This window comes from Mustelus asterias, unplaced genomic scaffold, assembly GCF_964213995.1.
Source record: "Mustelus asterias unplaced genomic scaffold, sMusAst1.hap1.1 HAP1_SCAFFOLD_122, whole genome shotgun sequence".
NCBI classification, from domain to species: domain Eukaryota; kingdom Metazoa; phylum Chordata; class Chondrichthyes; order Carcharhiniformes; family Triakidae; genus Mustelus; species Mustelus asterias.
The window spans coordinates 865724-889466 of record NW_027590160.1 but is presented as its reverse complement, the minus strand read 5'-3'; the positions used below and the strand labels follow the sequence as shown (position 1 = coordinate 889466).

At 44.1% G+C, this 23743-nt stretch overlaps 1 non-coding gene across 1 annotated transcript; it reads right to left on the bottom strand.

The window, feature by feature from the left end:
• Positions 1-12605: 12605 nt before the first annotated feature.
• trnal-aag (transfer RNA leucine (anticodon AAG)) lies at positions 12606-12687 on the bottom strand. Its single transcript has one exon. It is a non-coding gene; the product is annotated as a tRNA-Leu (tRNA).
• Between the last annotated feature and the right edge of the window lie 11056 nt (positions 12688-23743).

The window sequence follows — 23743 nt, the reverse complement described above, 5'->3', positions numbered from 1 at the left end:
TTGAATTACAGCCTGACTTTAGCATCAGTGAAGATGTTCGAGGCTGTTATCAAAGACATGATAGCAAAATATTTAGAAAGCATTAACGAAATTTGATGAAGCCAGCATGGGCTTAAGGAAGATATGTAATTCTTAACAAACATACTTGCGTTTTCTGAGGCTGTAAAGAATAGAATAGGGAGGGGGGGTGGAGGGAGGGGGGAGGGAACCAGGGTACGTGGTGCATTTGTACTTTCAGAAGACATTTGAGACGGTTCCTCGTACAATATTAGTAGGTCAAATTAAAGCACGTGGGATAGGGAATAATGTATTGACATTTGTGTAGAATTCGTTGACAGATAAGAAACAGAGAATGGAAATACATGGGTCTTTTTCCGAGTGGCAGTCAGCGACTGATGGGGTACTTCAGGATCCCGACTTATTTTATTTATTTATTAGTCAAATGTCGGCTTACGTTAACACTGCAATGAAGTTACTGTGAAAAACCCCGAGTCACCACACTCCAGCGCCTGTTCGGGTGCACTGAGGGAGAGTTTAGCATGGCCAATGTCCCTAAGCTGCACGTCCTTTGGATTGTTGGAGGAAACCGGAGCACCCAGAAGAAATCCACGTAAGCACGGGGAGAACGTGCAGACTCCGTACAGAAAATGACCCAAGCCGGGAACGGAACCGGTCCCCGACCCTGTGCCACCGTGGGATCTGGATAAGGAAATCAAATGTAACATGTCCTAAGCGGCTGGCGATATATAACTGTGAGCTATGAGGAGGATGCAGTGACTTGTGAGCTGTGAGGAGGATGCAGAGGGGCATCAATGTGATCTGGACAAGTTGTGTGAATGGGTGAACATGTGGAAGCTGCAGTACAACGTGGTTCAATGTACATTTATATACGTGTGTGAAGCACAAACCAAAATATATTTGGAAGTGTGATGTACAAATGGAGCTGGGTATCCTTGTACACCAACCAATGAAATCGGAGAGGTATGTACAGCAAGCAATTAGGAAGGCCTTCGTTGCAACAAGATTTGAGTTCGGAATTAGGGAAGCCTTACTGCAGTAATGCCGGGTCTTCATAAGACCACATCTGGTATAATGCGTGTAGATTTGATCTCCCTCTCTAAGAAAGGGTCTCTGGCGAGTGCAGCTGATACACGGATTGGTGGGACTGTCCTATAAGGCGAAATTGATTCGACCGGGCCTGTATTCACTTGACTGACCTGATGAAGGAGCAGCGCTCAGAAAGCTCGTGATTTCAAATAAACATGTTGGACTTTAACCTGGCGTTGCGAGACTTCTTACTGTACCCACCCTAGTGCAACGCTGGCATCTCCACCTCATGATTTCACTCGAATTTAGAAGGATGAGAAGAGATCTGATTGAAATACATAAAATTGTGATTGAAACATTCAAAACATAAAAAAATGAGGGCACAGTGACTAGCACGGCTGCCTCTCAATGCCAGGGACCTGGGTTCGATTCCCACCTTGGGTCACTGTCTGTGCAGAGACTGCACATTCTCCCCCTATCTGCGTGGGTTTCCTTCGGGTGCTCCATTTTCCTCCCACAGTCAGAAAGACGTGCTGATTAGGTGCATTGGCCATGCTAAATTTTCCCTCAGCGTACCTGAACAGGCGCTGGAGTGTGGCCATAGGGCCTTTTCAAAGTAACTTCATTGCAGTGTATGTCTACTTGTGCATTAATAATAAATGAAGTTATGAATAATTAAACGAATTCTAACAGGGCTGGGCAGGCAAGATGAAGGAAGGGCGTTTTCGCTGGTTAGGTAGTCTCAAACCAGGGATGCAGTCTCAAGACATAGGGTAGCCAATTTAGGACAGAAATGAGGAAATATTTCTTCACTTCAGAGGCTAGTGAACATACGGAGTCCTCTAGCACTGAAGGCTTTGGATGTCATGCCACTGAATAGATTCAAGAAATAAATTGATTTGTGATTAGATTTTAATGGTATCAGGGGGTGTGGGCAGAATCCAATAATGTGGCCTTGAGATAGGAAATAATCCATAATCATGAAGACTGGTGGATCAGGCTCGACTGGCCTCCTCCGGCTCCTAATTTCTATGTACCTAATGTTCAGTCAATGTTCTGAGGACCTGAGTTCAAATCCCGCCACGGCAGATGCTGGAACTTGAAATCAATAAAAACTATCTGGAATTAAGAATCTATTGATGACTATGAGACCATTGTTGATAGTTGTAAAAACCCATCTAGTTTACTCAGGTCTCTTTAGGGAACGAAATCTGCCGTTCTTACCTTGTTTGACCTCCATGTGACTCCAGAGTCACAGAAATGTGGTTGACTCTCAACTGCCCTCCACGGGCAACTAGAGAAGGGCAACAAATGCTGGCCAGCTAGTAATGTGCAAGGCCCACGAATCAATAAAAAAGCTATGTTTAGCCTGTCTGTCCTACATGTGACTCCAGTTCCATAGTGATGAAGCTGACCCTTACGTGCCTCTGAAATTGTCAAAACAGCCATTCAGGTGTTTCAAAGCTGCTGCAAAAGTCAAACACAAATAAAACCGACCAGAGGGCAATAATTTCTAAAAGGTAGTTCGCAACCGCCTTCTCAGGATGGGCAATAAATGTTGGCTTTGTCAGTGATGCCCATATCCAGAGAATGAATAGAACAGTGCAAACTGCTGCGAATTCCGGAAATCTAAAAGTAAAACAACAAAAAAGGCAGGTCAGCGGGCATTAGCAGTGGGTGAAACAGATTCTTATTTCAGGCCGATGACAGAATGTAAAATCTCATTGATAAAATTCAATATAACAGGACTGTTCTGCCCAGTATCCTGGCCACTCATTCCTCAACTAAAATCACAAAATGACTGTTCGTTTATCACATCTCGCTTTGTGGGAGCTTGCTGTGCACCAAATACTTGCTGTCTGTCCAATATTACAGCAGTGAATAACTTCAGCAAAATATATCAGTGAGTTTTAAATGGTTTGGGACGACCTAAGGTCAGGTAAAGCGTTATAAAAATGCAAGGCCTTTCCAAATGTTAATATAAAATGCAAGAATTGATATGTTAAAAGCTCTGCGATTAATGCGATTATCGTCACTCCTCTGCCTGATGTTTTAACATGTCTAGTTTTAGTAGATTAAATCATCAATGAAATTGACATTCAGTGGAATACCAGCCTTTTCAAACATGTTTTATTTATTCTGACATCAGAACTTTCAGAACAAATTCTTGATTAGAGGGTATTTTTTTATTTGAATTAAATAGCGTCTGGTCTAATGGGTATTCACGAAGCTTCTATTGATTTTGAACCTGCTGTCAATATACTTTAAAGAAACCGCTATTTTGAATTGAAACTAATGAATAAATGACGGTTTATCTGGTTTTGCTGCCATGAACATCTCATTGTAACCAGTGAGGTGTTTATGTAAATAAACACAGAAATAGAAATCCCAGATTAGATTTATTGATTGACAAAAACACAACAAATATTTCCCCATCAACACAGCACAGAAATAGAGACAAACATGCAAATCAATCATTGGATTTCAGTCGTGATTGTTTTTGGACATATGTTTTCATCAGTTATATGCGCAAAACAAGCTATGATTATCAATGTTCAAAATTAAGAAAGATTCCCTCTAATCACAAAATATAAGGACACGGCAAATATATTTGCGGCGATTTAATGTGCTTTATCTCTCTTTGTCTTTCTCCTCTCTGATTCTGTGTCTTGTTTTGTCTCTCCACGATGGGTCATTGTTTTTACTCAACAACATCAAGTCAAACTCCAGCTAATATATTCTCTCAGGCCTATTTTCAGGCCTCCAACTAAATGGATTTAATTCTATCTATAGAGGGAGCTTTTCTCCTGATCATTCCCTGTATCTAACCCTTTCTGTCCCAGCGTCCAATTGTTTCAATGGACAGTGTAGAGAGGTTCTTACTGTTTCTAAACAGTTTACGTTTGCTGGAAATGCTTGATTGAGATAGTGTGGATGGAGTTTCACTTTTTATCTATCCCGCGCTACACCTGCTTGGGAGTGTTTAATGTTGCACTGTGGAGGGAGCTTTACATTCGGAGCCTAACCACATGCTACACCTGACCTTGGAATGTTTGATGGGAAACTAGGCCCTGTCTCTATATTGCACTCATCTGTGACCTGTCTCTGCTGATGTTAAATTAACTAATCCCTGTTTCGGTTTATATTAAAGAAGATTTTGTCTCTGTTCACATTACACTAGACGTACTTTCTGTTTATAATAAACTAGATGCTGTCTCTGTTAATATTACACGTCACCATGTCTCTGTTCATATTGAGATCGACAATGACTCTGCTTTTATTAATGTAGACCTGTCTCTGTACTAAACTGGATGCGGTCTGAGTTCTGCACTTGACCATGTCCATGTTCATTTTATATTGGGCACGGACTCAGTTATTACTGCACTAGACAATGCGCAATAATGTGAAAAGTGGCTATGGGAACATGATTCTCTGCATCCTCCTGAAGGTACAACTCTGACGGATGGAGACTAGTCTTGGGAACTGGAAAAGAAGAAGTGATATTTGAAAGCTCATTCTACTGACTGCATTGAAAATCGATATCAAACCCTGCGCAGCATACACTCTCGATCCAATACTTTCCGTTTCAATTCAGATTTTTTAGCACAGCATATTTATGCATTATATTATCTCTCTACCTCACAGAACCGTAGCGTAATGTTAATGGAGCCATAGTTCAGACAGAGGCATACTATACTGCAGTATTAACAGTGACCTGGTCTCGCGAAATATAGACAGAGTCAGGGTCAAATGTCATATAAACAGGGATTGGGTCGAGTGCATCATATACTGAGCTCTGGTCAAGCGGAGTATTAACAGAGACAGGATCTATTTTAAGATAAACAGAGACCTGATGCAGTGAAATAGAAATGAGGTCGTGCCGAGTGTTTTGTGGGAAGTTAAATGCGAAATACTGGCCTTACCAGAGACACCCACATCCCATGAAATAAATATTTGAAAAATATGAATGACATCAACGAGTACACGAAAAACTGAGATGGTGTCTAGTGCAATTTAACCGAATGCAGGAACTTGCGCGACATAAACTGAGACATATAGTGTCAATTACTGATACAGGCCTGAACCGATATTAACGGAGACAGAGCTTAGCGCATTAGCAGTAATTACTGATACAGATTCTGGACTGACATAAACTGAGACAGAGTCCAGCGTGTTAATGGTCATTACTGAAGCAGTACCGAGACTGATAAAAACTGAGACAGAATTTAGTGTGTTATTAATGATCATAGATACGATATTTAGACTGATATGAATTCAGAAAGAGTCGAGTGCATTGGTAATAATCATGAATATGTGATCTAGACTGGCATACACTGAGATATGGACAATGCAGCAAATTAGAGGGATCACATGATGCAATAATAACAGAGGCAGGGCACAGTGTTGAATAAACAAATGCATGCACTCGTGCAGCATTAACTAAAACAGTGTCGAGTTTATTAGATCTAACGAACCATTAGAGTAATGACAGTGACCGAAACTTTTGTAATGCAAGACGGATGTTGCTCCAGTCTAGGAATCTCAGATAAAGGTTCTGATGCAGTAGGAATTGAGACACAGTCTGTTCCCAGATTCAAGATTTAAAGCTTATTTATTAGTGTCATAAGTAGGCTTACATTCACACTGCAATGAAGTTACTGTGAAGAACCCCGAGTGGTCACACTCCGGCGCCTGTTTGAGTACATAAGAACATAAGAACATAAGAAATAGGAGCAGGAGTAGGCCATCTAGCCCCTCGAGCCTGCCCCGCCATTCAATAAGATCATGGCTGATCTGACGTGGATCAGTACCACTTACCCGCCTGATCCCCATAACCCTTAATTCCCTTACCGATCAGGAATCCATCCATCCGCGCTTTAAACATATTCAGCGAGGTAGCCTCCACCACCTCAGTGGGCAGAGAATTCCAGAGATTCACCACCCTCTGGGAGAAGAAGTTCCTCCTCAACTCTGTCTTAAACCGACCCCCCTTTATTTTGAGGCTGTGTCCTCTAGTTTTAACTTCCTTACTAAGTGGAAAGAATCTCTCCGCCTCCACCCTGTCCAGCCCCCGCATTATCTTATAAGTCTCCATAAGATCCCCCCTCATCCTTCTAAACTCCAACGAGTACAAACCCAATCTCCTCAGCCTCTCCTCATAATCCAAACCCCTCATCTCCGGTATCAACCTGGTGAACCTTCTCTGCACTCCCTCCAATGCCAATATATCCTTCCTCATATAAGGGGACCAATACTGCACACAGTATTCCAGCTGCGGCCTCACCAATGCCCTGTACAGGTGCATCAAGACATCCCTGCTTTTATATTCTATCCCCCTCGCAATATAGGCCAACATCCCATTTGCCTTCTTGATCACCTGTTGTACCTGCAGACTGGGCTTTTGCGTCTCATGCACAAGGACCCCCAGGTCCCTTTGCACGGTAGCATGTTTTAATTTGTTTCCATTGAGATAGTAATCCCATTTGTTTTTATTTCCTCCAAAGTGTATAACCTCGCATTTCTCAACGTTATACTCCATTTGCCATATCCTCGCCCACTCACTCAGCCTGTCCAAATCTCTCTGCAGATCTTCACCGTCCTCCACACGATTCACTTTTCCACTTATCTTTGTGTCGTCTGCAAACTTCGTTACCCTACACTCCGTCCCCTCCTCCAGATCATCTATATAAATGGTAAACAGTTGCGGCCCGAGTACCGATCCCTGCGGCACGCCACTAGTTACCTTCCTCCAACCGGAAAAACACCCATTTATTCCGACTCTTTGCTTCCTGTCGGATAGCCAGTCCCCAATCCACTTTAACACACTACCCCCAACTCCGTGTGCCCTAATCTTCTTCAGCAGCCTTTTATGGGGCACCTTATCAAACGCCTTTTGGAAATCCAAAAACACCGCATCCACCGGTTCTCCTCCATCAACCGCCCTCGTCACATCTTCATAAAAATCCAACATGTTCGTCAAGCACGACTTTCCCCTCATGAATCCATGCTGCGTCTGATTGATCGAACCATTTCTATCCAGATGCCCTGCTATCTCCTCTTTAATAATGGATTCCAGCATTTTCCCTACTACAGACGTTAAGCTGACCGGCCTATAGTTACCCGCCTTTTGTCTCCTTCCTTTTTTAAACAGCAGCGTAACATTAGCCGTTTTCCAATCAACCGGCACTACCCCAGAATGCAACGAGTTTTGATAAATAACCACTAACGCATCCACTATTACCTCTGACATTTCTTTCAATACCCTGGGATGCATTCCATCCGGACCCGGGGACTTGTCCACCTTCAGTCCCATTAGTCTACCCAGCACTGCCTCTCTGGTAACATTAATTGTATTAAGTATTTCTCCTGCTGCCAACCCTCTATCGTTAATATTTGGCAAACTATTTGTGTCCTCCACCGTGAAGACCGACACAAAAAACTTATTTAAAGACTCAGCCATATCCTCATTTCCCACTATTAACTCCCCCCTCTCGTCCTCCAAGGGTCCAACATTCACTCTAGCCACTCTGTTCCTTTTTATATATTTATAAAAACTTTTACTATCATTTTTTATATTAATTGCTAGCCTAGCTTCATAGTCTATCCTTCCTTTCTTTATCGTTTTCTTAGTCTCTCTTTGTTGTTTCTTAAATTTCTCCCAATCACTTGTTTCTCCACTATTTTTGGCCACTCTGTACGCAGCTGTTTTTATTTTAATACTCTCCTTTATTTCCTTCGTTATCCACGGCTGGTTCTCCCTTTTCTTACAATCCTTGTTTTTTGCTGGAATATTTTTTTGCTGAGAACTGAAAAGGATCTCCTTAAAAATCCTCCACTGTTCCTCAGCTATCCTACCTGCCAGCCTGCTCTCCCAGTCTACCTTCGCCAATTCATCCCTCATCCTATCATATTTCCCTCTGTTCAAACAGAGGACACTGGTTTGGGACCAAACTTTCTCCTCTTCCATCTGAATCAGAAATTCGACCATATTGTGGTCACTAGACCCAAGAGGGTCCTTCACAATAAGATCCTTAATTCTACCTACCTCGTTACACAATACCAGATCCAAAATAGCTCGTTCCCTCGTCGGTTCCGTAACATGCTGTTCAAGGAAACTATCCCGACAGCATTCTAAGAACTCTTCCTCCATTTCACCCTTACCGACTTGAGTCTGCCAGTCAATGTGCATGTTGAAGTCCCCCATGATTATTGCCGTTCCGTTTTTACACGCATCCCTTATCTGCTTGTTTATAGCCCTCCCTACCTCAACATTATTATTTGGGGGCCTATATACCACACCTACTAGTGTCTTTCTCCCTCTACTATTCCTCATCTCTACCCACAATGATTCCACGTTTTGTTCCTCAGAGCCGATGTCATCCCTCAGTACTACCCTGATATTATCTCTTCTTAATAGCGCGACCCCACCACCTTTTCCTTCCTGTCTATTCTTCCTAAACGCCTGATACCCCTGGATATTCATCTCCCAGTCCTGGTCACCTTTCAGCCACGTTTCTGTAATGGCCACTAGATCGTACCCACTTGTGCTGATTTGCACCATCAACTCATTTACCTTGTTCCGAATGCTTCGTGCATTCAGGCAAAGTGTCCTTATTCCAGCTTTTATCTGGACCCGCTTTGATGAGTCGCGAACACCCTCTCCCTCTACTCCCTTGCCCGCCTATGATACCAAATTGACAAATCAATATAATTAGAGATGAGGGAAATAATTCAGTGGAATAAGTGAAATAAGAAATGCTGGGAAAATATGTTACAAACGGTTAAAGATTAAAGTGATAAGATTTTTTAAATTTACTTCTGTTTTGAGTTGAATTACAGCTTGGAAGGCCGCAGAATAAAAGCGACTGTTAATCAACGGTTTGTATTCTGAAATGTTTTACTTCCATCCCATTTTAAGATGTTAAGTCTGAATGAATGTTGGAAGCTTCCATGTGTATCTGTGTGTTTAACAACGTGATTGCGTGAATGTTTTGTTGTTGTTCGTTTTAATGTTGAGAACGGAGTTAAACCTTGGAAGGACCATGCGCTCATTCCTTGTCTTGAAGTTGAAATTATAAGAATGTAGTTGAGAAGTTAAAAAATAATAAGTAATTTTGTGAAAAATAGAAAAGAAGGAACAAATGGATTAGGTGAATATACTGTCTCTGAGTCAGTTTAAAGTCTTATCAAATCAATGAATCGTAGTTCTGATTATCCCAAGTTACAGCAGGAGATTAATCAATTAAAACCTCAGTTGTTAATACAAATAAATATGTTGTCCTTGAGTATTTTTAATTTGCATTTGATGCCAACCATTGAACACCATGAATTATTGGAACTTGTGTTGCCAGTTAGTAACCAATATGAAATTCAAGACTTGTGTGATGTTCCGATAACATGCAACAAATTACATCATTTAAATAATCTAATATTGATGATAGTTCTGATAGTGTAACTAGTTAAAACTATATACTGCCGTTGGAATTGTGCCATCTATTTTTCCAAATCTAAAAACACTGCAAAGCTTAAAAACTAGCCAGCTAGGAAGCAAAACCAAAACATTTCTAATCAAGTAACTCTTGTTATTGGTATATGCATTGTGCTTGTTATTGTTCTAAAAGTGCAAGGAATTCTGATCTGGAGCTCAGTTTAAAAATGGAAACAGATTAACTTAAAAATTAAATTAAGAGGGTTTCGAGATACCCGAGAAAAATCAAATCCTGAAGAGCCTTAACCAATTTATAATATATATTGTGTAGTAATAAAAACAGAATGCTGTGGGGAAAAAGGCAAGTTATTCCAAACATGTAACCATTATTTGCCATAATTTGTAATAACTTGCACAATTAACATTAACATGACAGGAAGTGAAACCGGATTACTTAAGAGATGCAGAGAGAGCTTGAAATGCTCTCTGACAGTCCCAACATGGGATGTCCTAGTAAAAATATTACCTAACAAATCAGGGCTTGTACAAAAATGAAATGAGCCGCATGAAGTTATAATTAGTGGAGATACCTGTGCCTGTATAGACTCAGTTGAATATGCTGAAATTGATTGGAAAGTATGTGCCAAAGACTACTTTCCCGGAGTCTATTTTCACTTCTTTATTTCCTAGTTTATAGGCAGTAACCAGTTTCTCATCCTCCAATGCCATACCGAAGTAATCCTTGGAAGTATCTTTGTTGCCCAGGTACAAAACAAACAGATCCAATTGCAAACATTGACCTACAAGCAAGCTGAACGGGTTCGCAGTGTCGCGCGCGGGCGATATAGCCTCTGGACCATTGTATAACGGTCACGCGGGATATTTGTAAGTGATAAGTTGCTTCTCATGCTGATTCTCACGACGCTGGTCCTGTTAGCCATAGCGGGAAAGGATAACTGCAATTATGAGGATTTAGAGAGGAAGCACAGTGATCATCTCTGTAACGAAGACTCTGTCTACTGTATGAACACCTTCGTGTATATGTCTTATCTGTATGCATCACAATCGAATCTGACCAAGTGCTGGGTGTGTTCACACATTCCCATGCACGGAGGAAAGGGAGGAATTCCCTTATTTACTATCCCTTTTTCAGCTCCAGAAGTAATTGAATGGGTTTTTAATCAGAGTGGAACCCAGAAAGGGTCAAGGAAACTGACATTTAAAACCCCATCGGGTACCACTATGCAGGTTATCAGCAACAGTGATGTTGTTTCAAGGCTAGGGGGTGGAGGGTGCACTTTATCGACCTTTAAGAAACATTACCAACCCAACTGTGACAGCTCAGATTCCCCACCCTACTTCATTGTGAAAAATCAACAAAGGGGAGTTATCTGCCAGATAAGAAATGGAACCGTACCTGTTGGCCGTAGCTACTGTTTACAGCAGATTGATATCACTGATGACGCTGAGGGCATGATGCAGGTCACAATCCAGTGCCCCATAGCCACCGTCCCGGTTAGCCTCTCCTCCACTTATATAAGCACGATGACTGCATATAATGGTACCTATTTTGTCTGCGGAAACAATGCCTATCCATGGCTTCCCTGGAATTGGACAGGATCGTGTTATTTGGCATATGTGGTGCCTTATATTCACCATTACACTGACTTACGGGACCACCCCGAGATACACCTGCTTAGGGCTAAGCGAGCCGTGAGTGAGACAGAACGATTCTTCATGATAGCCTACCCATTTTTTGGGACGGCAAAGGCTGCACAGGAACTTTTACAGATGGCCTCAACCCGAGAGAAAATTGCAAATGAGACAAAAAATGGGTTCGAGGAGGTGAGCACAGCCGTCTCTGAAATATCAGCAGAGGTCGTAGCTATTCGGACTGTGGCGTTACAGAACCGATTAGCACTCGATTACGTGCTGGCCTCCCAAGTAGGAACATGTGCCATAGCTGGCTCCGAATGTTGTACGTATATTCCTGAAGCTTCGGAGAATATAAATCGCTTAGCAGATCATATTAAACAAGTAGCAAAAGCAATACAGGACGAAGGGAACCAATATCATGATTATAACACTCTGGGCTGGCTGGGTCAATGGTTTGGGTCGTGGGGTTCATACCTGATGCATGGATTGATTGTATTAATTGTAATTGTAATTACCTGCTGTGTTTCTATGGCCTTATTGAACCCCTGTTGCAAAACAGTAACAGCGTGGATTATGACGGTCGCAAATGTACAGGCAGAGGGGACAGATCTCCCAAAAAAGGAAGAGCGGGGCCCATATGCTGGTAACATTTGGTTCTGAGTTGGTCATAGGGGCCATCTGTAGACCACCTGGCACCCGACCAAAAAGGGGGGAGTGAAGTCGGGAATGGGTTCATAAACTTCAAAACTCAAAGTGTCAAAGTGACCTCTGTGATATTTAGAGCTTGTATGAGAAGTGCTGGATAATTCATTGTTTTGTTTAGAATTCACTATATCAGATTAAATTGTTTGTGCAAAACCTGTGATATTGTTTCGATGCAATGACAAACGATTGCGGCCTTGGAGATTGCTCATAAAGCGGGAATCTGACCATGAATTAAAGACAGTAAAAATTTATAATAAGGGGCGGGACCGAGAGGTATAAAACTCTGTTCTTAACTCATATTTGATGAGACGTTTGGAGGTCCAATGTTACGAACCTCACGTCTCCCACAATTGTGAAAATAAACCTGCATTTTGATCCACTAACAGTGTCAGGGGTTTCTTACCTACAACAGTGCTCATTGTTTCATTTCAAATAACTTTCACCAAAGACCTAGTCACAGTGAGGAATGATGGGAAGCGTAAATGACCGAATTTGAACTTCAGTTAGGATAATCTCGGTCCACCCCCTGGGCCGGGAATACCGTCTCAATGTTTGCAATGCCGTGTTGGAGAGTCAGCCATTCAACCTGCGTTCCCGTGTGTGTTCTCTTTTGGAGGACTCCTTCCACGCAAGCTCCTTTACCCCAATAACTGATTACAGTGGTCCTGTCTCTCCTCGTCGCTCCTGCCAAAAAGGCCCCCGCACGCACACCTGCATTCAACCTGAGCTGTTACAGTTCAGCTGCAAGGACCAAAACAAAAATCAATTTTGGCAGCGGTGGGATTCGAACCCACGCCTCCACAGAGACTGCAACCTTAATCCAGCGCCTTGGACCGCTCGGCCACGCTACCACGGTCCAACCAATCGCAATCATGTTATTTACTAATAATGTTACTGACATTCATGAGAACCACTGGAGCTTGGAAAGGCCATCAAGAGGCTCCTTCACTGAATCAGGCAATCCTGAACTATGTAACAAACAGGAATCATCTCACGTCAGAAAACTAATGAGCTGCAGTGAAGGGTCGCATCATTTAAACTTTCCTTCAGCTCGTCTTTTCCCAATCTCGTGCCAGAAATGACAAGAAAACCTCCTGTTGAATTTGCTCAGAGTCTTCACTTCAGGACACGAGGCGAGATTATGTTTTATATGTTCAACCAGGCATAACTGAGATTTGTTTTCACGGCTTGGATGAGAGAAATAAATCTTCATTTCCAGACCTGTAATCTAAACAACAGCGAAAGAGTCAAACTCTAACCACCAGACCAACATCTTACAGCGTATTTAAGAATTTACTTTATCCACGCTGGTTTTGTTACTTTAATTTTAACGCCAGACCACTTTCACCACAAACAGCTTTCTCCTGCCAAATGGCACCTTCTGGTTCAACACCAGTGATAGAACATAGAACATAGAACAGTACAGCACAGAACAGGCCCTTCGGCCCACGATGTTGTGCCGAGCTTTATCTGAAACCAAGATCAAGCTATCCCACTCCCTATCATCCTGGTGTGCTCCATGTGCCTATCCAATAACCGCTTAAATGTTCCTAAAGTGTCTGACTCCACTATCACTGCAGGCAGTCCATTCCACACCCCAACCACTCTCTGCGTAAAGAACCTACCTCTGATAACCCTCCTGTATCTCCCACCACGAACCCTATAGTTATGCCCCCTTGTAATAGCTCCATCCACCCGAGGAAATAGTCTTTGAACTTTCACTCTATCTATCCCCTTCATCATTTCATAAAGCTCTATTAAGTCTCCCCTCAGCCTCGTCCGCTCCAGAGAGAACAGCCCTAGCTCCCTCAACCTTTCCTCATAAGACCTACCCTCCAAACCAGGCAGCATCCTGGTAAATCTCCTCTGCACTCTTCCCAGCGCTTCCACATCCTTCTTATAGTGAGGTGACCAGAACTGCACACAATATTCCAAATGTGGTCTCACCAAAGTCCTGTACAGTTGCAGCATAACCCCACGGCTCTTAAACTCCAACCCCCTGTTTATAAAAGCTAGTACACTATAGGCCTTCTTCACAGCTCTATCCACTTGAGTGGCAACCTTTAGAGATCTGTGGATATGAACCCCAAGATCTCTCTGTTCCACCACAGTCTTCAGAACCCTACCTTTGACCCTGTAATCCACATTTAAATTAGTCCTACCAAAATGAATCACCCCACATTTATCAGGGTTAAACTCCATTTGCCATCTTTCAGCCCAACTTTGCATCCTATCTATGTCTCTTTGCAGCCTCCAACAGCCCTCCACCTCATCCACTACTCCACCAATCTTGGTGTCATCAGCAAATTTACTGATCCACCCTTCAGCCCCCTCTTCTAAGTCATTAATAAATATCACAAAGAGCAGAGGACCAAGCACTGATCCCTGCGGCACTCCGCTAGCAACCTGCCTCCAATCCGAAAATTTTCCATCGACCACCACCCTCTGTCTTCGATCAGACAGCCAGTTACCTATCCAATCGGCCAACTTTCCCTCTATCCCACACCTCCTCACTTTCATCATAAGCCGACCATGGGGGACCTTATCAAACGCCTTACTAAAATCCATGTATATGACATTAACTGCCCTACCTTCATCAACACACTTAGTTACCTCCTCAAAAAATTCTATCAAATTTGTGAGGCACGACTTGCCCTTCACGAATCCGTGCTGACTATTGCGGATTAATCCGCATCTTTCTAAATGGTCGTAAATCCCATCTCTAAGGACCTTTTCCATCAATTTACCAACCACCGAAGTAAGACTAACCGGTCTATAATTACCAGGGTCATTTCTATTCCCTTTCTTAAACAGAGGAACAACATTCACCATTCTCCAATCCTCTGGCACCATCCCCGTGGACAGCGAGGACCCAAAGCTCAAAGCCAAAGGCTCTGCAATCTCTTCCGTTGCCTCCCAAAGAATCCTAGGATACATTTCATCAGGCCCAGGGGACTTATCGACCTTCAGTTTATTCAAAACTGCCAGGACATCCTCCCTCCGAACATCTATTTCCTCCAGCCTATTAGCCTGTAACACCTTCTGTTCCTCAAAAACATGGCCCCTCTCCTTGGTGAACACTGAAGAAAAGTATTCATTCATCACCTCGCCTATCTCTGCTGACTCCATACACAAGTTCCCACTACTGTCCTTGACCGGCCCTAACCTCACCCTGGTCATTCTTTTATTCCTCACATAAGAGTAAAAAGCCTTGGGGTTTTCCTTGATCCGACCCGCCAAGGACTTCTCGTGTCCCCTCCTAGCTCTCCGAAGCCCCTTTTTCAGCTCATTCCTTGCTAACTTGTAACCCTCAATCGAGCCATCTGAACCTTGTTTCCTCATCCCTACATAAGCTTCCCTCTTCCTTTTCACAAGACATTCCACCTCTTTCGTGAACCATGGTTCTCTCACTCGGCCATTTCCTCCCTGCCTAACAGGGACATACCTATCAAGGACATCCAGTATTTGTTCCTTGAAAAAGTTCCACTTCTCATTAGTTCCTTTCTCTGACAGTTTCTGTTCCCAACTTATGCCCCCTAATTCTTGCCTAATCGCATCATAATTACCTCTCCCACAATTGTAAACCTTGCCCTGTCGTACGGCCCTATCCCTCTCCATTGCAATAACAAAAGACACCGAATTGTGGTCACTCTCTCCAAAGTGCTCTCCCACAACCAAATCTAACACTTGGCCCGGTTCATTTCCCAGTACCAAATCCAATGTGGCCTCACCTCTTGGCGGCCTATCCACATATTGTGTCAGGAAACCCTCCTGCACGCACTGCACAAAAACTGCCCCATCCGAACTATTTGACATACAAACGCTCCAAACAATATTTGGAAAGTTCAAGTCCCCCATGACAACTACCCTGTGACCCCCACACATATCCATAATCTGCTTAGAAATCCCCTCCTCCACATCTCTATCACTATTTGGGGGCCTATAGTAAACTCCTAACAACGTGACCGCTCCTTTCCTATTTCTAACCTCAGCCCATATTACCTCAGTGTGCAGATCCCCCTCGAAGTGCCTTTCCGCAGCCGTTAAACTATCCTTGATTAACAATGCCACTCCTCCACCTCTTTTACCAGCTTCCCTCCACTTAGTGAAACATCTATACCCCGGAACGTCCAACAACCATTCCTGTCCTTGGTCTACCCACGTCTCCGTAATGGCCACAACATCGTAGTCCCAAGTACTAATCCATGCCCCAAGTTCATCTACCTTGTTCCGGATGCTCCTTGCATTGAAGTAGACGCACTTCAACCCACCTTCCTGTCTACCGGTACCCACCCTTGACCCTGATACCTTCCCCAATACCTCACCACCCTCACTGACTTCTGGACTACAACTCCTTTTCCCACTCCCCTGACAAATTTGTTTAAACCCCCCTGAAGAGCCGTAACAAATTTCCCTCCCAGGATATTGGTGCCCCTCTGGTTCAGGTGCACCCCGTCCTGTTTGTACAGGTCCCACCTTCCCCAGAATGTGTTCCAATTATCCACGTAGCTGAAACCCTCCTTCCTACACCATCCCTGTAACCACATGTTTAACTGCAGTCTCTCCCTGTTCCTCAACTCGTTATCACATGGCACCGGCAACGTACCAGAGATGACCACATGTTTTGTCTTGGCTCTCAGCTTCCAGCCCAGCTCCAGAAATTCCTGCTTTAAATCCCCGTCCCTTCGCTTACCTATGTCATTGGTACGAATGTGTACCACGACTTGTGACTGTTTCCCCTCTCCCTTCAGAATCCGGAAAACACGGTCTGAGACGTCACGGACCTTGGCATCTGGTAGGCAACATACCATCCGTGAGTCTCTTTTGCCACCACAGAACCTCCTATCTACCCTCTAACTAACGAGTCCCCAATAACTATTGCCCTCCCGCTCTGCCCCTTACCCTCCCGAGCCACAGAGACGGACACAGTGCTGGAGATCCTCTCACTGCGGCTCACCACTGGTATGTCATCCCCCTCAACCGTATCCAAAGCGGAATACTTGTTGCTAAGGGGAACGACCACCGGGGATCCCTGCACGGACTGCTTCCTCCCAGCCCCTCTCACCGTCACCCATCTGTTTTCATTCCTCGGAGTAACTGTATTCCTAAACCTCTGTCTATGGCCACCTCTGCGTCCCTAATGATCCTAAGTTCACCCAACTCCAGCTCCAGTTCCCTAACACGGTTTTGGAGGAGCTGCAGATGGGTGCACTTCCCACAGGTGTAATCAGCAGGGACACTGTCGTCGTCCCTCACCTCAAACATAGTGCAAGAGGAACATAGCACTGCCTGCACACCCATCCCCTCTAGATACCTTGTCAGTACCATGTAGAAAGTGCAGAAATGCATTTAAACTCACCTCTGCTCGCCCTTACTGCCTAAGCCCTGTGAGCCAAAGCCGTATAGCTCACACTCTGCTTCCCACTCACTCCACAGCCCGCTCCCGACGCTCCCCGCTGTATACTGCAGCCTACCTTTTATACTTCACGCGCTTAAAAAACCCTTCCCAGACTCCTTAGCAGCCCACTTCCAGTTTTCACTTTAAACTGAAAATTCTACTGCAAAAGTAAAGGCCAAAAAAACACACACACTAGCTGACTAATTAAATAAATAAACAATTCAATTAATCTCTCACCAGCACTGCTGCCTCCAATCACCCCCTCTCAGCTTGCTCCAGTGGAACAATGAGGATCTGTTCAGCCAATGAGAACATACAATAGGCACTCCAGCGCAATTACCACTTTTGCTTCCGAAGGTTCGAAACTGGACAAGAATGTTTCCTTTTTTTTCATTGCAGCGTGAGAGAGAAATTTCATAATTCAGCATCAATGTTAACGGTAATATTTGACTCATCACCAGTCAGATTTCATCTTTCAACAACATCTCAATTATCAGTACTTTGAAGCCTATCACTGTGCTTCTCTTTTTGTGTTTGTTCCTCAACTGTTGCGCAAGTGAAATTTCCAGCTCTGATATAAAGTTGCAGTCCTCACTCGGCTGATTCCAGCAGATCTGCTTTCGATCAGAGAATAAATCGGGTTATTTTTAATCGTTTGCTGGGAGCAATGAATCTTCTCTTCCTAAGCGGAAATTAAAACTGGGGGAGTATTGAACACAAACCATTGGACTCTCAGTGTAACCAGTGAACCGAGATTTCCAAACTGACTCACCCAATGTCCCCTTGCTTGTTGTTTTCATCTCAGATCTTTTTCACCCGAGACAAGTTTCTACTTCAAAATGTTCTGTTTTGATGGAACATAATTGCCTCCTTCAGCCAAAGACAACATTGATTAAGTTCGCTGTGCCACAGGGTTGACAGTGAGGTGCAATAGTTCCACAAGATGCTGACGTTTCGAAGGATGAGAGGGGCTCTGATCGAGGTATATAAAATTCTAAATGGATTGATAGGTTTAACGAAGACCAAAAATTTCTTCTTATGGGCAATCCAGAACAAGAGGTCACATGTATAGTTTGACTGGCGGTCGATTTAAAACTGAGATGAGGGGAAACTACCTCTCGCAGTGGTGAATTGGTGGAACTCGCTGTCACATAGTGCTGTGGAGTCTGATTCGTTGAATGGTTTCAATAAGGGATAGATATATTTCTGACAAAAAAAACGCATGAAAGGAGCACAGATGGGGAGGTGGATTTCAGACAAGGGAGAGATCAACCATAATCTGATCGAATGGCGGAGCAGGATCAAAGGGCTGAATTTGCCTACATTTGATCCCAATTCCTAAATTCCTATGTTTCAAACTAAAACTTTCAATTTTCAAAGCCCCCAACCTCATCGCTGTGGTTCTGTTTTAATCTATGTACAGTACATCCTTTTGGTTCCCCTTCACCGACAACACATGTGAGTCCTGTAAATAACTTTGTAATCGCCTCATTCTGTGGTGTAATCATTCTGTTATTCTATGTTTCCCCCATTTATTTTCTCCTGACTTCCACCCTGCCAGATGTTGTTAAGTTTCCTCCCTGCTGGATTTCACTTGTTTTAAACTTGCCATTTTTCTAACCATTCCCAGTGCTAATGAAAGGTCAGGGAGGTGAAAGTAGATTTCTGTTTCCCTATGCACACAAGCTGTCTGACTTCCTGAGTTTTTCCAACATTACCTTTTATTGCCAATGTCTAATCCGCTTTGGATGGCAAAGCTGACGTACATCCCTACAGATGGTTTGTTGGTCTCGGGGCATAATTCTCGCTTTCGGTGTTAACATCGAGTCATAGAGTCATAGAGGTTTACAGCATGGAAACAAGCCCTTCGGCCCAACTTGTCCATGCTGTCTTCTTTTTTCAACCCCTAAACTAATCCCAGTTGCCCGCATTTGGCCCATATCCTTCTATACCCATCGTACCAATGTAACTCTCTAAATGTTTTTTAAAACATAAAATTGTACCAGCCTCTACTACTACCTCTGGCAGCCTGTTCCAGACACTCACCTCCCTCTGTGTGAAAAAGTTGCCGGTCTGGACACTTTTGTATATCTCCCCTCTCACCTTAAACCTATGCCCTCTAGTTTTAGACTCCCCTACCTTTGGGAAAAGATATTGACTATCTACCTTGTCTATGCCCCTCATTAACTTATAGACTTCTATAAGGTCATCCCTTAACCTCCTACGCTCCAGAGCAAAAAGTCCCAGTCTATTCAGTATCTCCTTATAACTCAATCCATCAAGTCCTGGTAGCATCCTCGTAAATGGTTTCTGCACTCTTTCTAGTTTAATAATATCCTTTCTATAATAGGGTGACCAGAATTGCACACAGTATTCCAAGTGTGGGCTTACCAGCTTCGACAAGACGTCCCAACTCCTGTATTCAATGTTCTGACCAATGAAACCAAACATGCTGAATGCCTTCTTCACCACTCTGTCCAGTGTGACTCCACTTTCGAGGAGCGATGAGCATGTACCCCTAGATCTCTTTGTTCTGTAACTCTCTCCAACATCTGCAACGTTATGAGAGGTTCCTGGACAAGCCCTCATTTAGCTACTGTTTCGTATTTGGCAAGTCATGGATTTCGTTGTCCTATTTCCTGTGCAAATGGCGGTATTGGCTTACATGGGGTCTGATTTGAGAAACTGAGCACACACTGCAAGCTTCTGTCAGCACAATACACTCACATAGAATCAAAACATTTTCAAATGTTGACTTTGTTTATGGACATTCATTTAATCCTTATTCACCACTTCAGTGGATTCCATGCTTGTGGGTTCAGACAGCGATTGTGTGTATATTGGGGTGTGGGTCTCAATCCCTCTCTAATTCGTTTTTTGTCGCTGTGTACGTATCTCAGACTCTTTCACTCAGTCAGTCTCTCGGTCTATGAATCGATTACTGTTCTCTCATTTGCTCTTTGCTCCCTCTATTCTCTCGCTGTCTATGTTTAACCGAGGTTCACTGCATTGATTCTTGTGATGTGGCTGTTGGCCTGGGAAGAGAGATTCGGTGGGATGAGCCTGTCTTCTTTGTTGATTAGCAAAATGAGAGGTGATCAGATTGAGAATTCTGAAAATGGGGAGACAATTTGACTTCGGACCTACAGACACGCTGTTTCCCCAACTGGTTTGAGTATTTAAATCAAAAATATTAAGGTGAAAGGTGTAAGAGGAGCTTGCAATGTTTGCAAGGAAATGCAGTTAAGAAGTGGAAGATGTGAATGAAGTTATTGATGATTGAGAGGAATGCATTCTAACATCAGGGATTCTGCAGGTTGATGAAGTGTAAACATTGTAATCAAAACAAGCTGAGACACCAGATGGAAACGCCATGTTTGTCTCCACGCACGTTCGGATATTGAGTGCCGTCTCCTATGTGTCTTGCTAGCTCAGTCGCCAGAACATGCGACTCTTACTCTTTGAGCCGCAGATTGGGCACTGTTGTTTTTAAACTTTACCCCTTTCCTGAGTGAACTCCAGCTCTCCATTTCTCCGGCAGTGTCGCCGCTCAAACTGCGTCTTTCTCCATTCCGCGTGGTTAATCCCACAACTACTTGTTTTTGAGTTAAACCGATCTCTGCTTCCACGGAAGGCGAAGAGTTTAGTGCTTATTCAGCGAGAAGCTTTCTTCTAATTTTGCGCGAAATTTGAACCCATTTCGGGGAGATTGTTTCAGTGGAGTAATAATTTTCCCCATTGTCATTTAATCACTCCAGCCTGACGTCCTATCACAAGCCTTTCTCCTTTCGCCCTCTATTTTCCATGACTCTGTATTTGCTCGTAACCCATTTAATCTCTAATTTCTTCCAGTATGGATTAAAGGTCAGCGATCCGAAACTTTCACTCTGTTTCCATCTCCATAGAAGCTGGTTGACCTGCGGAGTGTTTTCAACATTTTCTGTTCTGAGGAACGGTTTGCAGCAACTGCAGTATATGTTTTTTTCTGGTTCAATGCGGATCAGTTTTCTTTGACTGAGCCTTACCTGTTGAAATAGTTAAAGGGTTGAGTTTTTAAATAATAAGACACAAGGATATGTCACCCTGTTTGACATGAAATGAAACAAAATGAGGATTGATCATTTTAGAAGATGTAACTAATATTTTGCAGGGGGTCAACTTACGGCTGCCATTCACTCTCATCTGTCCCAATTTAAAGAAGAAGTGGGACGGCGCGACTCCAGACTGCTCAGAGTTACACCATGGAACCGACAACACTCTAACCTAAGACCTCTAGCCTTTCTCCCAAAGCACATAGGCCTTCCTCCTAAAACACGGGCACACATACACACTTGCTCAATAATTGCCAGTCTCCAGTCGAATAGTTGCTGTTGTGTGACACCGACTGAACTTTTCTTTCAAAAGAGTTAAAGAGTCGCGAAAGATGGAAAAAAAACATTGATGTTTCAGACATCTGACGCCAGAGGTTCAACAACGTGCAATGTTGAACAGGCTGACAAACTGTCCTCCAGATTCCTACTTCATAAGAAATTTAAACAAAAGGTCGTTCAACAAATCAATTCTCAGCAATCGGAAAGAAGAGCAAGGATCCAACTAAACTCAAACCCGGTTCGCTGGATCCAGAATGATCACCATTAGACCAAAAAGCCGACAACATAGCAGTCGGCTGCTCATGGTCACTCAAAGCATTTGGCTCACTAGTTGCTGCTGTCACATTGAATGGAAAAAGTCACATGCTTTGAGTGAGTATTTGCATCTGGCGGCTCTGTTCCTGGTTCTGTGGTGTGATGGTGAGCACTCTGGACTCTGAACCTAGTAATACGAGTTCAGATCTCGGTGAAACGTGCCTTCTGTTTGCTAAAGCCGGTGACTGGTTTGCTGAAGGACATTTTCTTTGAAATTCTCAGGAAGTTAATTTTTGACTCTGAGGAAATTTCAGCAAATTCCAGTGCAATCACATTGCAGACGATGCAGCGAATGATTCTCCTGGTTTCATTGTTTCAGCCCCAGAGGACGATTGCTCATAGATTGCAAAGAACTCGGATCATAAAATCCCTCCAATTCAGAAGGAAGCCATTCGGCCCATCGAAACTGCACAGACAACAATCACCCCCCACCTGCCCCCACCCCCCCACCTCCCACCCCCCACCCCCCACCCCTACCCCCCCACCCCCTACCCCGCCACGCCCCCACCCCCCTCCCCCTCACTCCCCTACCCACCCCCAACCCCCACACCCCCACCCGCCCCCAACCCCCCTCACCCCCCCACTCCCCCACCCGCCCCCAACCCCCCTCACCCCCCCACTCCCCCACCCGCCCCCAACCCCCCCACCCCCCTCACCCCCCCACTCCCCCACCCGCCCCCAACCCCCACACCCCCCACCCTCCTCACCCCCCCACCGCATCCCACCCCCCCTCCCCACCCCCCCCTCCCCCCAGCTCCAGATCGGTGGATTCAGAGTGCAGAGTGCCCACAATTTCACCACAGAACAAAATGTGTTTGGTGACGATTTGCAGGTAGCTCCCGTGTTCCCGATTGTGTGGTATAATTGTAAGCATTCTGTCCTCTGAATTCAGATCTCGGTGGAGCCTTGTTTTTCTTTATTGAAGCCGATGATTGGTTTGCTGAAGGGTATTTTATTTAAAATTGTCAGAAAGTGGAATTTTAAACTCTGAAGAAATTTCAGCAAATTCCACCGCAATCACACTGCAGTCGATGCAGAAAATGATTTCCCAGCATAACCGCTGCATCCCCAGGGGACGATTGCTCAAGAGTATAAAGAGCTCGGAGGCAGAATCATAGAACCCTTATAGTGCAGAAGGAAGCCATTCGGCCCATCTAGCCGGCACCAGCAGCAATCGCACCCAGGCTCCATCCCTGTAATCCCACATATTTACCCTGTTAATCCCCTGACTCTAAGGGTAACGTAACATGACCAATCAACCTAATCCGCACATTTTTGGCTGATGCGACATGTGTTCGGTTTTCTTCCGTACCCGCAGCCACGGGGACAATGTGCAAACTGCACACAGTCACCCGAAGACAGAACTGAACACGGGCCCTGGTACTGGGAGGCAGCAGTGCTAACCACAGTTATCCTACTGATATCATTCGCTGAGTCATCTGCCCCAAGTTAAGCAAGAGTTCGGGCGTTGAGAATACTGGTTCCATCGAGATTCGAGCTCGGATTGCTGGATTCAAAATCCAGAGTGCTCACCGTTACACCATGGAACCAACTGGTCGCTGTTTTATTGCGGGAGACCTTTCACCCAATTCTCACACATACACACTCTTGCTCAATTATTGCCAGGCTCCAGTCGGGTTTTTGTTTGACACCAACTGCTCCTTTGATTCGACGGAACGTCGAAGAGTAGCGAAAGATGATAAAAGAAAAACACTGATGCTGCAAGCATCTGGCGCCAGAGTCTCAGCAATGTGCATTGACAAATTGTCCTCTTGATTCGTACTTGGTGAAAAATGTAAAGGAAATGTCCTTGAGAAAATCAAC